The sequence below is a fragment of the Pelophylax lessonae genome (genome assembly GCF_965119305.1).
Source record: "Pelophylax lessonae genome assembly, chromosome: 5".
In the NCBI taxonomy this organism is placed as follows: Eukaryota; Metazoa; Chordata; class Amphibia; order Anura; family Ranidae; genus Pelophylax; species Pelophylax lessonae.
In genome coordinates, this window is record NC_138772.1 from 90,863,082 (window position 1) to 90,883,639 (window position 20,558).

The window sequence follows — 20,558 nt, forward strand, 5'->3', positions numbered from 1 at the left end:
CTTAGAGTGAAAGCAGCCTATCATTCGAAAAGGTACCGATAATGTGCGAAAGTAAATTCATATTCATTGTAATAAAAATTTGAATATATTACAAAATATATATATATATATATTTATTTTTTAAACATAAATTTCAGTTTCAGCCAAGTGCATCCTGAATATTCTGTTCTGTTTCGTTACCGGAATTTCCATTTCGGTGCACCATCACCACATAGCGTTGCAACAATCTTCTTTCGAACTGATCTAGTTGTTCGGCCAGAGATATAACTGAAAATGGTTCTGCTGGTAGCCCTAGCATCTGCTAAAAGAGTAAATGAGATTCCAGAACTATTTATTGCACACCCTTTTTTTCCTGTTTCTAGACAGGATTGTGCGCAGAGTAGAACCAGAGTTTCAAACTATTGTAGCTCCTTCTTTTCACTGATCCCAAGATAGACTATGAGCTGAGGGTGGATATAGTGTAATCTGCCAACATCCAAATTAGAACATATATGGAAAGTCTGCACAAAGTGCATCCAAGAACCCCTCATGGACTTTGGAGGCAGAGAAGAAGTTTACAAGTGTATATAAAAAAAAAAAGGTAGGAGTTTTATTAAACAACTTAAAATAAAAAGGGATAATACGGCCTATAAAATAGCATGATATAGAAAAAAAAAACACATACAATTATACATGTCTTATGGCTTTGAATGCAAAGATACCCTTAAAAAGGTAAAATAAAATTCTACTTTTTTATACACTTGTAAACTTTTTCTCTGCCTCCAAAGTCCATGAGGGGTTTTTGGATGCCGACTTTACCATATATGATCCCAAGATATAGTACTACCTTTGGTGAAAATCCAAGAAATGAAAAAAATAGAAGTGAAGTATCATTTTCTTGAGGCCCACCGTGACTTATCTGCAAGTCACCAAATCATGGGGAAGGGGGGGGGGGGGGGGGCGCGGAGTCAAAAGACTTGTTTGTCTTGTAACACAGGCCACAAATGTTGGCACTTCACATTCCAATTATCTATCATCAAATGGACTAGATTAGACAGGTCATTAAATAAACCTACACTTTTTAAAGCCAGGAGGTTGCCAGCCAGAGAAAAAGAACACGGTATGCCTCTAGGGACTCCACTGTGTGGTTGGATCCTAGGGAGTTTGTATTGAGCTATGGTGTTGTATTGTTTTCTAGGACCAAAAAGTTTTCAATAAACAGATTAAGGTAAAAGCCCAAGTCAATTCTACTTAGATTTCTACTTAACAAAAAAAGTACTGTATTTTCTGGCGTATAAGACTACTTTTGAACCTCAAAAAAAGCACCCAAAAATGGGGGGTCGTCTTATACGCCGAGTATAATATCTCCAAGGTAACCTAAGTATAAGTATTACCGGTAGATGAAAATTAGGGGGGTCGTCTTATACACCGGAAAATACGGTAACTAATGGCAACTTCCCAGAGGTAGAGAAGGAGCTCTTCTAAATGTCAAACTCTTAACCACATGTTGTAAGATTTTTACATAAGTGGATAGTTCTTCTCCCTTCTCTAAGGAGAAAAGGGAGCATCGCTTAGAGTGAACCTTAATAAAATGATGGCTGGGCCAATGTTCATATGAACAGGCTGAGATCTCATCAGCCTTTGCTCTTAGTAAGATGTTTGCCCTTCTACTTCCAGACTACGAATGGCACAGACCTCACATGAAAGTCATTGAGACTAAATCTGCTATTATTTATTTTGCGGGCCAGTTTACGATGTAAAACATGCATTATCAGACTAATGTTGCATACTAGGGCTGCACGATATTGGAAAAAAAGTACATTGCGATATTTTTTTTCCCCAAGGATATATATTGCGATATTGAGAGGAAATCATGGAAGTATTGCAGCAGCGCAGCCTTCTTCTGATTGTAATTGCAGATTGCACCATACAGCCAGGGTTAATGTTATTGTAGGGATTGACAGTGACAGTCAGTGTGGATTGCACAGTCGGGACACAGTGATGGCAGGAGGTAGAAGAACACAGCCTGACATGACATCCGTCCAGTCCCACACGTACTGACTCGACTCTTCACTCTGAACTGTTACAATACAAGCTTGTTTCCAGTTCTTCAGTGTGCTGAGAGCCGCTGATTGGTTACAGGGAGGAGCTGAGCTCCTCACTCTAGGATCATATTACCATCAGCTGCAGCCAGACTGAACGTGTGGGACGGATGTCAGGCTCTGTTCTGCTACAAACACTGTGAGTCATGCCAACTTCTCCCTGTCTAACGCCTATGCCTTACATCGTATCTTTGGCGATGTGACTATCGCACACGCCCACAGCACGATAGTCGATATCACATCGACTATCGTTCAGCCCTATTGCATACTTATGCCTTGGTGGCATAACCAATGCCAGCTTATGCAACGTATGGGCCCGTCCAAATTAAAATAGATTGAATTGCTTTTTTTAAACAGGGCCTACCCCTACATTGGCAGTAGCAAAAATAAAGAGGATTGTACAGAGATTGCACATTAAGGGTCTTTGCATACTGGGCATAAAAAAAATGCTGCCAATACAGGCTTTTGGCGTTTTTTCTTCAGCCTGTAAAAGCAGGTCTAGGTTAGTCTACTTGCTCATGCACATTAGGGAGTTTACAGGCATATTAGCTGAGAAGTCAGGAAAAAATAAATCAGAAGCGCATTTTTTAGAGGATATATCGGGCAGAAAAAAAGTCTGGATGCGCATAAATGCGGTGTTTTAGAGCGTTCAGCATTTTTAAGTGTACAATAGATTGAAAAATGAGCAGATAATGTTTTGAGAAAAAAAAATCTTCTAAAAGCAAATGCCTAAAAAACTCTTGTGCAATACGAGTCAATATGAGCATTTTTTTGATGCTTTTTCTGCCAGAGGTTCTGGAATTTTTGCAGCCGCCTAGTGTGCATGGACCAATAGATTGTGAACATGTCATCCTAAAGTGCATAGTCCTTAAAGGGATTGTAAAGTCTTAAGTTTTTTCACATAGTTACATAGTAGGTGAGGTTGAATAAAGACAATAGTCCATCCAGTTCAACCTGTGTAGGTGTGTGTGGCTGTACTCATCTCACATACCCCTGAATGTTCTGATCCTTGAGATGTAAGTCTAAGAGTCTTTTGAAAGCCATCATACTACCCGCAGAAACCACCTCTTGTGGTAGAGAATTCCACAATCTTGTAGCCCTAACAGTAAAGAACCCCCCACGTTGCCTGTGGTTAAAACGCTTCTCCTCTAATCGCATTGTATGCCCTCGAGTCCTCATGCAATCCCTTCGAATGAACAGCTTTTTTTCTAAGCTGGGATCCCCATTAAGATATTTATAAATTGCTATCATGTCCCCCCTCAGACGTCTCTTCTCCAGGGAGAATAAATCGAGCGATTGTAGACGCTCTTCATAGTCAAGGTCCTCCAATCCCCTAATTAGTTTAGTTGCCCTTCTCTGGACTCTCTCCAGCTCCAACACATCCCTCCTGAGGACTGGCGACCAGAACTGGACAGAATACTCCAGATGCGGTCGGACCAGAGTTTTATAAAGTGGAAGGATTATAGTCTTATCTCTGGAATAAATCCCTTTCTTTATGCATGCTAATATTCTGCTGGCTTTGGCAGCTGCCGCTTGACATTGCATGCTGTTGCCTAATCTATCATCAACCAAGACTCCCAGATCCTTCTCCATTTTTGATTCCCCCAAGGGTTCCCCTCCTAACGTGTATTGTGTTTTTAGTCCCCAAGTGCAAAACCTTACACTTCTCCACGTTAAACCTCATTTGCCATGTCGTTGCCCACTCTGTAATTTTGTCCAGGTCATTCTGTAGGATATCTGCTTCATGCTGCGCAGTTATTGCCCTGGCCAATTTTGTGTCATCTGCAAAAACTGATAATGCACTACTGATCCCGTCCTAAATGCGGTTTATGAATAAATTGAACAAGGTTGGTCCCAGGACTGAGCCCTGGGGCACCCCGCTTACAACCTCAGACCAGTCTGAGTAGGCGCTGTTTATTACCACCCTTTGGACACGCCCTTTAAGCCAATTCCGTATCCAAGAGCAAACTCTGCTGTCGATACCTGCAGACCTTATTTTATAAATTAAGCGCTTGTGGGGAACTGTATCAAACGCCTTAGCGAAATCCAAGTACACCACATCCACTGGTCTCCCCCTATCTAGCTCACAGCTTACCTCCTCGTAGAATGCTAAGAGATTGGTTTGACAAGAACGCCCATTTGTAAACCCGTGCTGACTACTGCTGATGATGTTGTTGTCTTTAGCAAACTCTACGATATAGTCCCTTATCATCCCCTCCAGAAGTTTACATACTATTGATGTCAAACTGACAGGCCTATAAATTTCCCAGGATATGCCTCTGGCCCTTTTTGAATATCGGAATCACGTTAGCTTTCTTCCAATCCCCTGGTACATCTCCTGTCCTAATACTGTCAGCAAAGATCAGGAACAGTGGTCTGGATATAACCTTACTGAGTTCCTTGAGTACTCTCGGATGTACGCCATCCGGGCCTGGTGATTTGTTTGTGTTAAGTTTATCCAGCCTTTCCCTGATTTCACCCTCTGTTAGCCATAGTGGCAAGTCCTGTGTATTACTACTAACCATACAGTCATGGTCAGTGTACCCCTCAGTTTCCTGTGTAAAGACTGACGAGAAAAAAGCATTCAGCACGGTTGCTTTTTCAGTGTCCTCTGTAACCAACCCCCCATCATCGCTAATTATGTGTGCAATATGCTCTGCCCTAGTTTTTTTGCTGTTGACATATTTAAAGAATTTCTTTGGGTTTTTTTTACTATCCTCCGCTATTTGTCTCTCAAAGTTGATTTTAGCCATTTTGATTTCGTGTTTACTTTTCTTATTTGCCTCCTTGTATTGCTCGAAAGCCAATACAGTGCCCTCTGATTTATATTTCTTGAAGGCCAATTTTTTTCCCCTAATAAGTTTTTTAACGCTACGGTTTAGCCAGCCAGGTTTGGCTTTGTCTCTTCTAAATTTATTTCCCATAGGAATGCACTGCAAGATGCCTTTGCCTAATATGTTCCTAAAGCATTCCCATTTTTCCTCTGTGGTCAGGGATCCCAGGGTTTGGTCCCAGTTTACCCTTTCCATCAATGAGTACAATTTTGGAAAGTTTGCCCTTCTGAAGTTTAGGGTTCTTATGTTCCCCACTTGCCTTGTTATATTGTTATTTATACTAAATGTGATCATCCTGTGATCGCTAGAGCCCAGGTTGTCCTGGACTCCTACCTCCGAGATTAGGTCTGGGTCATTAGTGATCAATAGATCCAGGACTGCATTTTCTCTAGTCGGAGAATCCACCAACTGTGACATGTAATTATCCAGTAAGGTTTCTGTGAATAGGCGGGCCTTCTGTGAGTGTGCAGTCCCCTCATCCCAGTCAATGTCGGGATAATTGAAGTCCCCCAATATGATGACTGATCCCAATTTTGCCACTTTACTCATTAGTGCTAAGGATTCCAGCTCTACCTCCTCCCCTTGGTTAGGTGGCCTATAGCAAACCCCCACAATTACTTTCCCCTTTTCTCCTTCCCTATGGAGTTCAACCCACACAGATTCTAACTCCATACTCATCCCTTCCGTAATGTCACTCCTTTCTATCACCTTTATATTGTTCTTGACATAGAGACATACCCCTCCCCCTCTTTTTCCTACCCTGTCCTTCCGGTACACCGAATACCCTTGGATATTGGCCAGCCAGTCATGTGAGGGGTCGAACCAAGTCTCTGTTATTCCCACAAGGTCTATGTCCTCCTCATGTACTAATATTTCCAACTCATCCATTTTATTAGCTAGGCTCCTGGCATTAGCATATACCCCTCTTAGTTTTACGGAAGTTGAGCGCAATTGGTGGTTATGTTTATTCCTGTTTGGTCTGAGGTTTTCCCGCACAGACCTACCGATTGACGTTGTGGACCTACTGTCGCTGCTGACCCTACAACTGCCTTCAGTCCTCTGCTCCCTCCTGACTGACTCTACTTCTGAGCCCTCCCCCCCGTCTCCTAGTTTCACCTTAATGCATTCTATGCATTAAGCTGAAAAACGTTCTTTGTTGCAGATGCCCCCAGAGTCCCCCTTTTTCTTACCTGAACTCATCTGTTCCAGCAATGTGCTTGAGCCCAGCAGCTATAGCCGCTGTCTCGGTCCTCATTGGATAGAATGATAGCAGCAAGAGCCAATGTCTCCCACTGCTGTCAATCAAATCCAGTGACATATGGAGTGAGGGGGTGGGGCCGAGTACCGCTGTCTGTGTCAATGGACAGCAGCGGGATTCAGAAGCGTGCCTGCAGGGATGCCCCTATGGAAAGCAGCTCTCCGTGGAGGGCACCTGCAGAAGGGGAGGTGCCAGGAGCGCCGGCGGGGCACCCCAGAAAAGGAGGATCGGGGATGCTCTGTGCAAAACCCTTGCACAGAGCAAGTAAATATAAGACGTTTGTTATTTTTATTTAAAAAAAATAAATAAAAATTGAACCTTTACAACCCCATTTAAATGAATGACATCTCGTTTGTGAAAGCACTATAGGTTGAATTATTAGAGTGTTGTACACCTACATTTTTAGTGCTTGGTCCAGATACATGTACCTGCTCAAAATAAGGTAAATTAATCTGAAAGAGGCCAGCACTAAGGTCAGAGTGTCCATACTGGATACCCCTTCCTCAATGTACTCTTACAGCCCCTGCACCCATCACACAGACAGGCACATGGCCCAGGAGGTTTGTAATAGGATGGTGAAGCCTGATGGGGAACTAAGAGACCATCAGGACCACCTTGCTTCTGACTAACAGAGCATGGCAGTTGCACTCACCCAACAGTTGCGTTGAGACTAGTTCTCCATAAGGCCTTCCTCTGTGTGTCTCGTACATTCCTAAATTTGGCCATTGCTATATTTCGGTAATGACATCACCAGAACCCCCAGCCCCTTGGTTTACATTCAGCCAATAGCTGAATGGAGCCAGGGATAGAGCCAGTGTGGGAAGCTTTCATATTTACAACAGCTTCCCGGCACAAACATGGCCCACTCTGAGCACACTAATGTCCTCATTACCCCCAGTTTTATAATCTATAAATTGGTGGTAAACCATTGAAGTGTAATTTTACTTACAAAAAACAGGATCACACTGGTGTACTGCAGTTTGGGTGCAGCGCAATTTATTTGCATTTCACACGGGAGGTATTAGGTGTGCTCCTATTGCAGTGCCGGGACAAGATCACCCAGCGCAAAGATGCCAAACTGAGTCCCCCCCCTTTCTTTAGGGTGAAGATCAGGGTGCCACCATCCCTGCAATAAACCACTGCATCCAGATAAGCTTCCTCTCCAGCCCACCCCCTGTCCCATTGACTTTTATTAAACTGTGTGTTTTCATGAAAGCACATCAAAGTCCTGCATACTGCATCTATGCGCTTTCAGAAAATGCACAGTTTAATAGAAGTCAATAGGAACTGTGTGTAAAACGCAGGAGCACCGGTGTGAACCTGCCCAAATAAAAATATGCAAGGAGGAAAGATTTTTTTTAATGCAGAAGAGACATTTCACTTCTACATTAAAGTACTCTTACCTGCCTCTTGGCAATGTACACTGAGCAGTGCACTGTGAGATGGATGAAATCCTGTGCACATGCAGGAATGACATCCCCCCAGCAGATCAAAATAGCCAAAGGTCAGAACCTGGAAAAAAAACCTGTTAAACATGTCAGTGGCCAGTGAGAAAACGCATCGCTGGTATGGGCCAGAGTATAATTCCACTTTACCTAGCTGCAGCCTTTGGGCGTGCTACACATGCCCAAAAAAACTTCATCATGGTGTAGTTTGTCTCTCTCTGCCATGGTTTTAGGCGGATCCTCTGCTGGATCACTTTTAGAAGCATCAGGAGGGATCCGCCCCCACTCCCCCACTTTCTGGTGGTTCCCGGGCTTACCTGGGCAATCAGTGGCTCTGGGAACAGATCTGGCACTGACAGAGGCTGATCACAGAGATGAGCGAAGGAAAGATGGCCTCCGCTCATTTCTATGGCTTAGGAGGTCTGTAGCAATGTCATTATGTCACTTCCCGTTTCAGTCCAATGTAAACAAGGACATTTTTTTTTTTTTTTTAAGCAGAAGATCTTTTTTTTCTTTTTTGGAACTTTTGCTTTTAAAAAAGATAGGATGAGAGATTTGGGGGCTTATAGACCCTCATATCTCTCCATAAAGAAGACCTGTCATGCTGTATTATCAGAAGGGATAAAATTAAAAAAAAAAAAAAAGTAATAAATGAATGCGCCCCCATTCTCATGCGCAGTGATGATTGCATATGTAGGTCACTCCCACATATAAAAACTGTTTGCACCACAAATGTGAAGTATTGCCGCAAACGTCAGACAGAGAAATAATTCTAGCACTAGACCTCCCCTGTAACTCTAAACTGGTAACCTATCGAATTTTTTAAAGCGTCGCCAAATGAGATTTTTAACATAGTTTGGCGCTATTCCAAAGCGTTGGAAATTTTAAAGTGTGATATGTTAGATATCCATTTACTTGGCGTAACATCTTTCATATTTTCAAAAAAAAATTGGGGTATATGTGGTGTTTTTTTTTTCTTACTCGTTAAAATAGTGTTGTACATTAGTTGTACACTCGTTAAAATAGTGTTGTACAAATAGTGTTGAACAAAATAAACCCCAATACATAAAACATTGCAACAACTGCCATTTTATTCTCTAGGGCATCTGCTAAAAATGTATAATTGTTTGGGGGTGCTAGTAATTTTATAGCAAAAAATACAGATTTATTACTTGTAAACAAAGTGTTAGAAAAAGGCTCAGGCCTTAAAGAGGAGTCTCGTCCCCCCGCCCCAATAATTAAAAAGTCAGTAGCTACAAATAATGAGGCTCCCCTGACTTTTACTATTATTAGGGAACTTACCTGTCCAGGCATCCAGCGGTGTCAATTTTTGAATCAGCTCTCTGGTGCTGGCGCAGCCATCTTGGCTAAGAGGAAGCAGCAGTGAAGCCTTGAAGCTTCACAGCCAGTTTCCTACTGCGCATGCGCGAATCGCAATGCGGTCTGTGAATGGGCCGGCTGCGGGGGGAAGGAGGGGAGGGGCCCGAGCTCAGAAGTGGGAGCAGTTATCTGCAAGACCAGGCCCACGATCCCTCCTCGCCCCAAAGGGTGTCCACCTGTGTGCAATCTAAGTGTCACATGATCTGTCATTACATATACACACCTTTTTTGAAATGCCCCAGAGGCTGCAACACCTAAGCAAGAGGCACCACTAACCAAACGCTGCCATGAAGACCAAGGAACTCTCCAATCAAGTAAGGGACAATGTTGTAAAGAAGTTCAAGTCAGGGTTAGGTTATAAAAAAATATCCAAATCTTTGATGATCCCCAGGAGCACCATCAAATCTATCATAACCAAATGGATAGAACATGGCACAACAGGCAAACCTGCCAAGAGACGGCCGCCCACCAAAACTCACGGACCGGGCAAGGAGGGCATTAATCAGAAAGGCAGCACAGAGACCCAAGGTAACCCTGGAGGAGCTGCAGAGTTCCACAGCAGAGACTGGAGTATCTGTACATAGGAGGACAACAAGCCGTACGCTCCTTAGAGTTGGGCTTTATGGCAGAGTGGCCAGAAGAAAGCCATTACTTTCAGCAAAAAACAAAATGGCACGTTTTGAGTTTGTGAAAAGGCATGTGGGAGACTCCCAAAATGGTATGGAGGAAGGTTCTCTGGTCTGATGAGACTAAAATTGAACTTTTCGGCCATCAAACAAAACGCTATGTCTGGCGCAAACTCAACACATCACATCACCCAAAGAACACCATCCCCACAGTGAAACTTTTTCAGCAGCCGGGACTGGGAAACTGGTCAGAGTTGAAGGAAAGATGGATGGTGCTAAATACAGGGATATTCTTGAACAAAACCTCTACCACTCTGTGTGTGATTTGAAGCTAGGACAGAGGGTCACCTCCCAGCAGGACAATGACCCCAAACACACTGCTAAAGCAACTCTTGAGTGGTTTAAGGGGAAACATGTAAATGTGTTGGAATGGCCTAGTCAAAGCCCAGACCTCAATCCAATAGAAAATCTGTGATCAGACTTAAAGATGGCTGTTCACAAGCGCAAAGCATCCAACTTGAAGGAGCTGTGGCAGTTTTGCAAGGAGGAATGGGCAAAAATCCCAGTAATAAGATATGGCAAGCTCATAGAGACTTATCCAAAGCGGCTTGAAGCTGTGATTGCAGCAAAAGGTAGCTCTTGTAAGTATTGACTTTAAGGGGTGAATAGTTATGCACACTGACTTTTTCTGTTATGTTGTCCTATTTGTTGTTTGCTTCACAATAAAAAAAAAAAAAAATCTTAAGTTGTGGGCATGGTCTGTAAATTAAACGATGCAAATCTTCAAACAATTCATGTTAATTCCAGGTTGTGAGGCAACAAAACATGAGAAAATGCCAAGGGGGTGAATACTTTTGCAAGGCACTGTATCTCCTGACTACAAGTACCTCAGTAATGGCTGCATATCATTTCTCAGAGTTGATTTCATGATGGTGACAACAATGTAACATGCCTGTACAATGTATCTCTGCATGGCCACTTGTAGTTGACACTGGAATAGCGTTTGGCAGGGTGACGATGCAGGAGCACAACTGGGAGACAGCATAGTAACTCCATAAGACTCTATTCACACCTAGGTGATTTGTATTACCACGATTCTGCCTGCAATTCCAGAGTCATGGCAAAACATGGGACGCGTTTGGGATGCCATTACTCGTTAAAGGTGATTTTGCTGCGCGATACATCACACTGCAATTGCGGCAATCAAAACACGTGAAGTGTAGTAGGGATCAGTCCTGGCTCATGTCTCTGCACTGTGTAGTAGGGATCAGTCCTGGCTCATGTACCTGCTCTGTGTGGTAGGGATCAGTCCTAGATCTTGCACCTGCACTGTGTAGTAGGGATCAGTCCTAGCTCACATACCTGCATTCTGTAGTAAAGATCAGTCCTGGCTCATGAACCTGCACTGTGTAGTAGGGATCAGTTCTGGGTCATGCATACACAGACTCATGGACCTGCAATGTGTAGTAGGGATCAGTCCTGGCTCATGTACCTGTACTGCATAGTAGGGATCAGTCCTGGCTCATGTACCTGTACTGCGTAGTAGGGATCAGTTCTGGCTCGTGTACCTGCACTGTGTAGTAGGGATCAGTCCTGGGCTCATGTACGTGCATTCTGTAGTCGGGGTCAATCCTGGCTCATGTACCTGCACTGTGTTGTAGGGATCAGTCCTGGCTCATGTACCTGCATTCTGTAGTCGGGATCAGTAATGGCTCATGTACCTGTACTGCGTAGTAGGGATCAGTCCTGGCTCATGTACCTGCAATGTGCAGTAGGGATCAGTCCTGGCTCACATACCTGCATTCTGTAGTAAAGATCAGTCCTGGCTCATGAAACTGCACTGTGTAGTAGGGATCAGTCCTGGGCTCATGTACCTGCATTCTGTAGTCGGGATCAATCCTGGCTCATGTACCTGTACTGCATAGTAGGGATCAGTCCTGGCTCATGTACCTGCACTGTGTAGTAGGGATCAGTGCTTGCTTCTTACATACACAGCCATACAGTATCTCACAAAATTTAGTACACCCCTCACATTATTGTAAATATTTTATTCTATCTTTTCATGTGACAACACTGAAGAAATGACACTTTGCTACAATGTAAAGTAGAGAGTGTACAGCTTGTATAACAGTGTAAATTTGCTGTCCCCTCAAAATATCTCAACACACAGCCAATAATGTCTAAACCGCTGGCAACAAAAGTGAGTACACCCCTAAGTGAAAATGTCCAAACCGGGCCAAAGTGTCAATATTTTGTGTGCCCACCATTATTTTCCAGCACTGCCTTAACCCTCTTGGGCATGGAGTTCACCAGAGCTTCACAGGTTGCCACTGGAGTCCTCTTCCACTCCTCCATGATGACATCACGGAGCTGGTGGATGTTAGAGACTTTACACTCCTCCATCTTCTGTTTGAGGATGCCCCACAGATGCTCAATAGGGTTTAGGTCTGGAGACATGCTTGGCAAGTCCATCACCTTCACCCTCAGCTTCTTTAGCAAGGCAGTGGTCGTCTTGGAGATATGTTTCAGGTCATTATGTTGGAAAACTGCCCTGCGGCCCAGTCTCTGAAGGGAGGGGATCATGCTCTGCTTCAGTATGTCACAGTACATGTTGGCGTTCATGGTCCCTCAATGAACTGTACCTCCCCAGTGCTGGCAGCACTCATGCAGCCCCAGACCATGACACTCTAACCACCATGCTTGACTGTAGGGAAGACACACTTGTCTTTGTACTCCTCACCTGGTTGGCGCCACACACGCTTCACACCATCTGAACCAAATAAGTTTATCTTGGTCTTATCAGACCACAGGACATTCCATGTCCTTAGTCTGCTTGTCTTCAGCAAACTGTTTGGGGACTTTCTTGTGCATCATCTTTAGAAGAGGCTTCCTTCTGGGACGACAGCCATGCAGACCAATTTGATGCAGTGTGCGGTGTATGGTCTGAGCACTGACAGACTGCTCCCCACCCCCCCCACCCCTTCAACCTCTGCAGCAATGCTGGCAGCACTCATACGTCTATTTCCCAAAGACAACCTCTAGATATGACACTGAGCACGTGCACTCAACTTATTTGGTCGACCATGGTGAGGCCTGTTCTGAGTGGACACTGTTCTGAGTGGACACTGTTCTGAGTGGACACTGTTCTGAGTGGACACTGTTCTGAGTGGACACTGTTCTGAGTGGACACTGTTCTGAGTGGACACTGTTCTGAGTGGAGCTCAGCAACAGCTGGAGGCTGTAGTTTGAGAATCCCTGATGTAGAGCAACAATTATTTTTTCAGATCTTCAGAGAGTTCTTTGCCATGAGGTGCCATGTTGAACTTCCAGTGACCAGTATGAGAGAGTGAGAGCGATAACACCAAATTTAACACACCTGCTCCCCATTCACACCTGAGACCTTGTAACAATAACGAGTCACATGACACCGGGGAGGGAAAATGGCTGACTGGGCCCAATTTGGACATTTTCACTTAGGGGTGTACTTATTTGTTGCCAGTGGTTTAGACATTTATGGCTGTGTGTTGAGTTATTTTGAGGGGACAGCAGATGTACACTGTTATACAAGCTGTACACTCACTACTTTACATTGTAGCAAAGTGTCATTTCTTCAGTGTTGTCACATGGGAAGATATAATAAAATATTTACAAAAATGTGAGGGGTGTACTCACTTTTGTGAGGTACTGTATGTACCTGCACTGTGTAGTAGGGATCAGTCCTGGATCAAGTATACACAGACTCATGTACCTGTACAGTGTAGTAGGGATCAGTCCCGGATCTATGCATACATAGTCTCATGCACCTCCTCTGAGTAGTAAGGATTAGATGTGGGTAAGGTATACACAGATTCATGTACCTACATTGAGTAGTAGGGATAAGATCTGGCATACACAGGCATACATGCATACACAGACTCAAACCTGCACTGTGTAGTAGGGATCGGTCCTGGCTCTATACATACAAAGACTCCTGTACCTGCACTGTGTAGTAGGGTTTGGTTCGGGCTCTATAAATACACAGACTCATGCACCTGCACTGTGTAGTAGGGATCAGTCTTGGCTCTAAGCATACACAGACACTTGTACATGCACTGTGTAGTAGGGATTAGTCCTGGCTCTATGTATACACAGACTCATGTACCTGCACTGTGCAGTAAGGATCTGTCCTGGATCAAGTATACACAGACTCATGTACAGGAACTGTTTAGTAGGGATCAGTCTTGGCTCTAAGCATACACAGACTCATGTAGCTGCACTTTGTAGTAGGGATTAGTCCTGGGTCATGTATACACAGACTCATGTACCTGCACTGTGTAGTAGTGATCAGTCCTGGCTCTGTATACACAGACTCATGTAGCTGCACTTTGTAGTAGGGATCAGTCCTGGGTCATGTATTATACACAGACTCATGTACCTGCACTGCGTAGTAGGCATCAGTCCTGGCTCTTTGCATACACAGACTCATATACCTACACTGAGAAGTAGGGATAAGATCTAGTTCCATGTATACAGACTCATGTACCTGCACGGTCTAGTAGGGATCAGTCCTGGGTCAAGTATACACAGACTCATGTACCTGCACTGTGTAGTAGGGACCAGTCTTGGGTCATGCACCTGCACTGTGTAGTAGGGACCAGTCCTAGCTCGTGTATATGTCAGTCCTGGCTGCATGTACAGCCGTAGCCAAAAGTTAAGTATTAGACAAATATAACATTTCACAAAGTCGGCTGCCTCTGTTTTATGATGGCGATTTGCATATTCTCCAGAAGGTTATGAAGAGCGATCAGATGAATTGCAGGTAATTACAAAGTCCCTCTCTGCCATGAAAATTAAAGTGGAGTTCCACCCTATTTTTATACTTACCTCCATCTTCTCGCTCCGGGTCACCTGAAAAAGAAATGGATAATCGCATATTTTTTTTTTTTTTTTACTTACCTCGTAGCGAAGAAAATATACTTACCTTACTTCCTTCTTCCTCCTTCCTCGGCCGCGGCCCATCGTCACTTCCTGGTTTTGCAATGATTCCTGGGAGCTGAACGTCATAGCTCCCAGGAATCATTGCTCCTGCACCGGCCCCGACGTCAGTTCCGGGTCGCGCGCGTCATCCCCTTCTAAACAGCTTCTGGTCATGCCCAGAAGCTGTGGAGGGATGACGCGCGCGACCCGGAAGTGACGTTGGGGCCGGCGCAGAGCATCGTGGGACCAAAGAAGGCGGAAGAAGACACCGAAGGGGATCTCGCTGGCTTCAAGCTGCCCACATCTGAGATGGCAGCGCTGGACAAGACGTTTGCAAGGTAAGTATTTGTCCTAACAGGTAAGTGCAAGCCGGGACAGATCAGAGGCTAGCCATTGTGGAATGCACTAGCCCTGACTGTCCCGGGGGTATTAAAAAATCCAGGGTGGAACTCCGCTTTAATCTTAATCCTATCAAAAACATTTCCACTGCATTTGTAAAGAAGGCTTCAGGGAGCCCAAGAAGGTCCAGCAAGCGCCAGGACCGCCTCCTACGGGTGATTCAGCTGCGGGATCCGGGCACCACCAGTGCAGAGCTTGCTCAGGAATGGCAGCACACAGGTGTGAGTTTATCTGTATGCACAGTGAGGAGAAGACTTTTGGAGGATGGCCTGGTGTCAAGAAGGGGAGCAAAGAAGCCACTTCTCTCCAGGACAAACATCAGGGACGACTGATATTCAGCAATAGGTAGAGGGATTGGACTGCTGAGGACTGGGGTAAAGTCATTTTCTCTGATGAATCCCCTTTCCGAATGTTTGGGGAATGCGGACAAATCCTTGTCTGGAGACGTTAGGTGAGCGCTACCATCAGTAAGGCGCCCTGAGACCATTCATGTCTGGGGTTTCTTCTCAGCCAGGGGAGTGATCTCACAATTCTACCTAAGAACACAGCCATGAATAAAGAATGGTATAAAATCATCTTCCAAGAGCAACTTCTCCAACCATCCAAGAAGAGTTAGGTGAGGAACAATGCCTATTCCAGCATGATGGAGCGCCTTGTCATAAGGAAAAGTGATAACTAAGTGGATTGGGGAACAAAACATGGAAATTTTGGGTCCATAACCAGGAAACTCCCCAGACCCGAATACCATGGAGATCTGGTGGTCAATCCTCAAGAGGCGAGAGAATAAAACCCCCCAAATTCTGACACCCTCCCAGCATTGATTATATAAGAAGGGGGTGCCATCAGCCAGGATGTGGCCCAGAAGCGGAGTGACAACATGCCAGGGAGAATTACAGAGGTCTGGAAAAAGAAGGATCAACGCTCCAAATATTGACTCTTCACTAAACTTCATGTAATTGTCCGGGAAAGTCTTGGACACTCATAGAATGCTCAGAATTATACCTCAGTACCCCATTGTGACATCGGATAATAAGATCTGACAACACTGAGACAGCAGACTTTGTGAAAATTTATATTTGTCTCATTCTCAAAACTTTCGGCCACAGCTGTAGTAGGGATCAGTCCCGGCTCTATGTTCCTGCACTGTGTAGTAGGGATCAGTCCTGGCTCTATGTTCCTGCACTGTGTAGTAGGGATCAGTCCTGGCTCATGTACCCACACTGTGTAGTAGGGATCAGTCCTGGCTCATGTACCCACACTGTGTAGTAGGGATCAGTCCTGGCTCATGTACCCACACTGTGTAGTAGGGATCAGTCCTGGCTCATGTCTCTGCACTGTGTAGTAGGGATCAGTCCTGGCTCATGTACCCACACTGTGTGGTAGGGATCAGTCCTGGCTCATGTACCCACACTGTGTAGTAGGGATCAGTCCTGGCTCCATGTCTCTGCACTGTGTAGTAGGGATCAGTCCTGGCTCATGTCTCTGCACTGTGTAGTAGGGATCAGTCCTGGCTCATGTCTCTGCACTGTGTAGTAGGGATCAGTCCTGGCTCCATGTCTCTGCACTGTGTAGTAGGGATCAGTCCTGGCTCCATGTCTCTGCACTGTGTAGTAGGGATCAGTCCTGGCTCATGTCTCTGCACTGTGTAGTAGGGATCAGTCCTGGCTCATGTCTCTGCACTGTGTAGTAGGGATCAGTCCTGGCTCATGTCTCTGCACTGTGTAGTAGGGATCAGTCCTGGCTCATGTCTCTGCACTGTGTAGTAGGGATCAGTCCTGGCTCCATGTCTCTGCACTGTGTAGTAGGGATCAGTCCTGGCTCCATGTCTCTGCACTGTGTAGTAGGGATCAGTCCTGGCTCATGTCTCTGCACTGTGTAGTAGGGATCAGTCCTGGCTCATGTCTCTGCACTGTGTAGTAGGGATCAGTCCTGGCTCATGTCTCTGCACTGTGTAGTAGGGATCAGTCCTGGCTCATGTCTCTGCACTGTGTAGTAGGGATCAGTCCTGGCTCCATGTCTCTGCACTGTGTAGTAGGGTCAGTCCTGGCTCCATGTCTCTGCACTGTGTAGTAGGGATCAGTCCCGGCTCATGTCTCTGCACTGTGTAGTAGGGATCAGTCCTCGCTCATGTCTCTGCACTGTGTGGTAGGGATCAGTCCTGGCTCCATGTCTCTGCACTGTGTGGTAGGGATCAGTCCTGGCTCCATGTACCTGCACTGTGTAGTAGGGATCAGTCCTGGCTCATGTCTCTGCACTGTGTAGTAGGGATCAGTCCTGGCTCATGTCTCTGCACTGTGTAGTAGGGATCAGTCCTGGCTCCATGTACCTGCACTGTGTAGTAGGGATCAGTCCTGGCTCATGTCTCTGCACTGTGTAGTAGGGATCAGTCCTGGCTCATGTCTCTGCACTGTGTAGTAGGGATCAGTCCTGGCTCCATGTACCTGCACTGTGTAGTAGGGATCAGTCCTGGCTCATGTCTCTGCACTGTGTAGTAGGGATCAGTCCTGGCTCATGTCTCTGCACTGTGTAGTAGGGATCAGTCCTGGCTCATGTCCCTGCACTGTGTAGTAGGGATCAGTCCTCGCTCATGTCTCTGCACTCTGGAGTAGGGATCAGTCCTGGCTCCATGTCTCTGCACTCTGGAGTAGGGATCAGTCCCGGCAGGCGGAGGCCTACTACCCATGTGTGTCAGTCATGGGGCAGTGAGGAGTGCCGGCTCCCCGAGGGGGAGGGGGGTTCTCATGGAGACATTCCCAGCTGTAGAGCGCCCCCTGTGGCCGGTGCAGTGTTGGGGCCCGGGGGGTGTGTGAGTGGGGGAGGGGAGTCAGGTACCTGTACACGCGTCACTGGGGATCCTCTGCGGGAGATCATCAGCTGTCACCGACACCGCTCACTCAGCTGCCATTACCTGGGATGCCGGGATCCACCATCTGTCCGCCTGGCCGGGGGGGAAGACACAGGGCTTCTCAAGGCCGGAAGTCCCCTTTCCTTCTCAGACTGTCCCTGTCTCGCACAGCCGACCAATGAGGAGGAGGTGCTCAGGCAGACAGGCGACACAGAGCTGAGTAGAAGGGAGGAGTAGAGGCGGAGTTCCCCCCGGGTGTAGAATGGACTAATCCGAAGTACGGAGAGCCCCGAGGATCATACTTCCTGAGCTCCGTCCCCTGTGACAGCAGGAACCGGAAGTGTGAGCACAGCAGTTACCACCAGACATTCCCATGTGTTATGTCCAATCACCTAGGAGTGACCTCCTGACACACCAATAATCGCATAGACTTCATCCTCACACATACAGATTTATTTTTATTACCAGTATATCTAAAGACAAAACTTTTTGGCACTTATGAATAAAGTGGGAAGGATTAACACAACTTTTGTTTTTTTGTGTGTCATAAGTGTCTCATTAGGGAGATTCGCTCAACTTCCTGTCCTGTAATCCTAACATGAAATGAGAGGAGATTTTTCCCATGAGAGAGATCCCCACTTACCCTACATTCACACCTACAACCTTTTTCGTGTGTTTTACATTTTTTAGAAACTAACTACAGTCCATTTAACGTGATTTCCTGCGGGACACATTCACATCTATGCGTTTTTCACCTTCTACATTTTTGGAAAGGGTCGGGGAATATTTTCAATTCGCTTGTAATAGACTGCAATAAAGTCGCACCAAAAAGTGTTGCATTTTCGATGCGTTTTTTACTGCGTTTTCTGTGGGTTTTTTTCCCCTTTAACCACTCCCCAAATACCAACGTACCTGTATGTTGGTTTGAGGACGTGGTTGTACCTGGATGATGTACCTGGGTGATGTACCTGGGTGATGCCTGCTGCTAGAGGCATTACCTTGGTACCGTTTATTTAGAGCCAGCGGGTCAGCTCTCGTGATAACAACCGATGCGGTTCAGCGGCCATTTTGCCATTATCACAGGGAGTGGAAGGGAAAGCCCCCCTATTTCAGCCACTCCGCCCGGGTCTGCTGTGCCACCTGGAGACCGGAGCGAACCAGCCAGCACATCCGCCGGCTGGAGCCCGGAACAAAGCCAGGTTTGGCTTCAATCGGGTCTCAAACGTCAATTCCAGTTTTCTCGCTGCCAATGGAGCCAATTTAAAAAAAATGACAGTATTCAAAAATGTCTATTTTGATGTTTTGAATACTTTTAAGTGCAGTTACTTTAACTGATAAGTGCAATGCTGTACCCAAATAAAATTGATGTCCTTTTTTTCCCACAATTAGAGCTTTCTTTTGGTGGTATTTGATCACCTCTGCGGTTTTTACATTTTTTTTTTTTAAAAAAGAGCAACAATTAAAAAAATAAAAATAAACAATATTTTTGAGTTTCTGCTATAAAACACATCCAATTAAAAAAAAAATTAAAATCAAATTTCTTTATCAGTTTAGGCCAATATGTATTCTGCTACATATTTTTGGTAAAAAAAAAAAATCCCAGTAAGCGTATATTGATTGGTTTGCCCAAAAGTTAGCATGTCTACAAACTATGGGATATTTTTATAGAATTTTTTTTTTCTCCTAGTAATGGTGGCAATCAGTGACTTATAGCGGAAGTGCGACATTGCGGCAGACAAATCGGACACCTAACTGACACTATTTTGGGGACCAGTGACACTAATACAGTGATCAGTACTAAAAATATGCAATGTTACTGTACTAATGACACTGGCAGGGAAGGGGTTAACATCAGGGGCGCTCAAAGGGTTAAATGTGTCCCTAGGTGGTGTTTAATAACAGTGGGGAGGGGGGTTACTCTGACTGGGGGAGGAAAGAGATCCGTGTTCCTGCTTAGCAGAAACACAAGATCTCCATCTTCTCCCCTGTCAGAATGGCGATCTGTTTTGATTACATAGGCAGACTGCTGTTCTGCCTCTTTTGGAACGCGGGTGGCCGGCAGACATTGTAATGTGGGCACATCATAAAAGTGCCCACAGCATGGGCTTGTGGCTGCAAAGGGGTTAAAAAATAGTTTAGATAGGTTTGCGGGTTTTTATTATAAAGATTTGAGTTAGGCGTTTTAGTCAGCCCAGTCAGGTTTAAATTAGAGCGGGAAGTCTGTCACTGGTTTAGGCGGGAAGTTAGTCAGGTTTCGAGCGGGAAAATCACGTGGCGTTAAGGCGAGGAAAACATGAGGCGCGAGTGAGACGTCACGTGTCTTGGGATATAAAAGAAGATGCGCGGCTCGTCTCTCCTCAGTGTGTCCTGGATCAGCGTGGCGAGCTCCCCTCCCCCCCTCCCTGTCGCGAGCACTTTTATATGGTTTGTTACCCTTGTATCAAGGGGGGACTGGTTGAATAACTTTTCCTGACGTTCTATGACTGAGCGGAATTATTAAGTTTTGAGTTTTTAAAAAAATAATTTATTATATATTTATTGTGTTTATGTTTAATAAATTAATTATATTATTAATGGATTATACCAATAAAAGTGTCGCGGCCATTTCAATACCAAAAGTCGTTTGTTTTGTTATTATTAATATATAAGTTAGGGCTCTTTCACACGGGCGGTCCGATCAGATCCGCCTGTCAGTTTTTTAGGCGGATCTGATCGGATCCTCCATGCAGCTCTA

General features: G+C 45.2%; 1 protein-coding gene across 2 annotated transcripts in view; it reads right to left on the reverse strand.

Annotated features, from left to right (window-relative positions):
* Nucleotides 1-18,129, reverse strand: part of CUL2 (cullin 2) — a 173,426-nt gene extending 155,297 nt beyond the window's left edge. The window contains exon 1 of one of the 2 annotated variants that reach the window (XM_082257514.1): nt 17,888-18,129. The gene's annotated coding sequence lies outside the window, so the exon portion shown is untranslated. Of the gene's footprint in view, nt 1-17,811 lie in introns of both variants that reach the window. The other variant, XM_082257513.1, reaches the window with a different exon arrangement.
* Nucleotides 18,130-20,558: the final 2,429 nt, after the last annotated feature.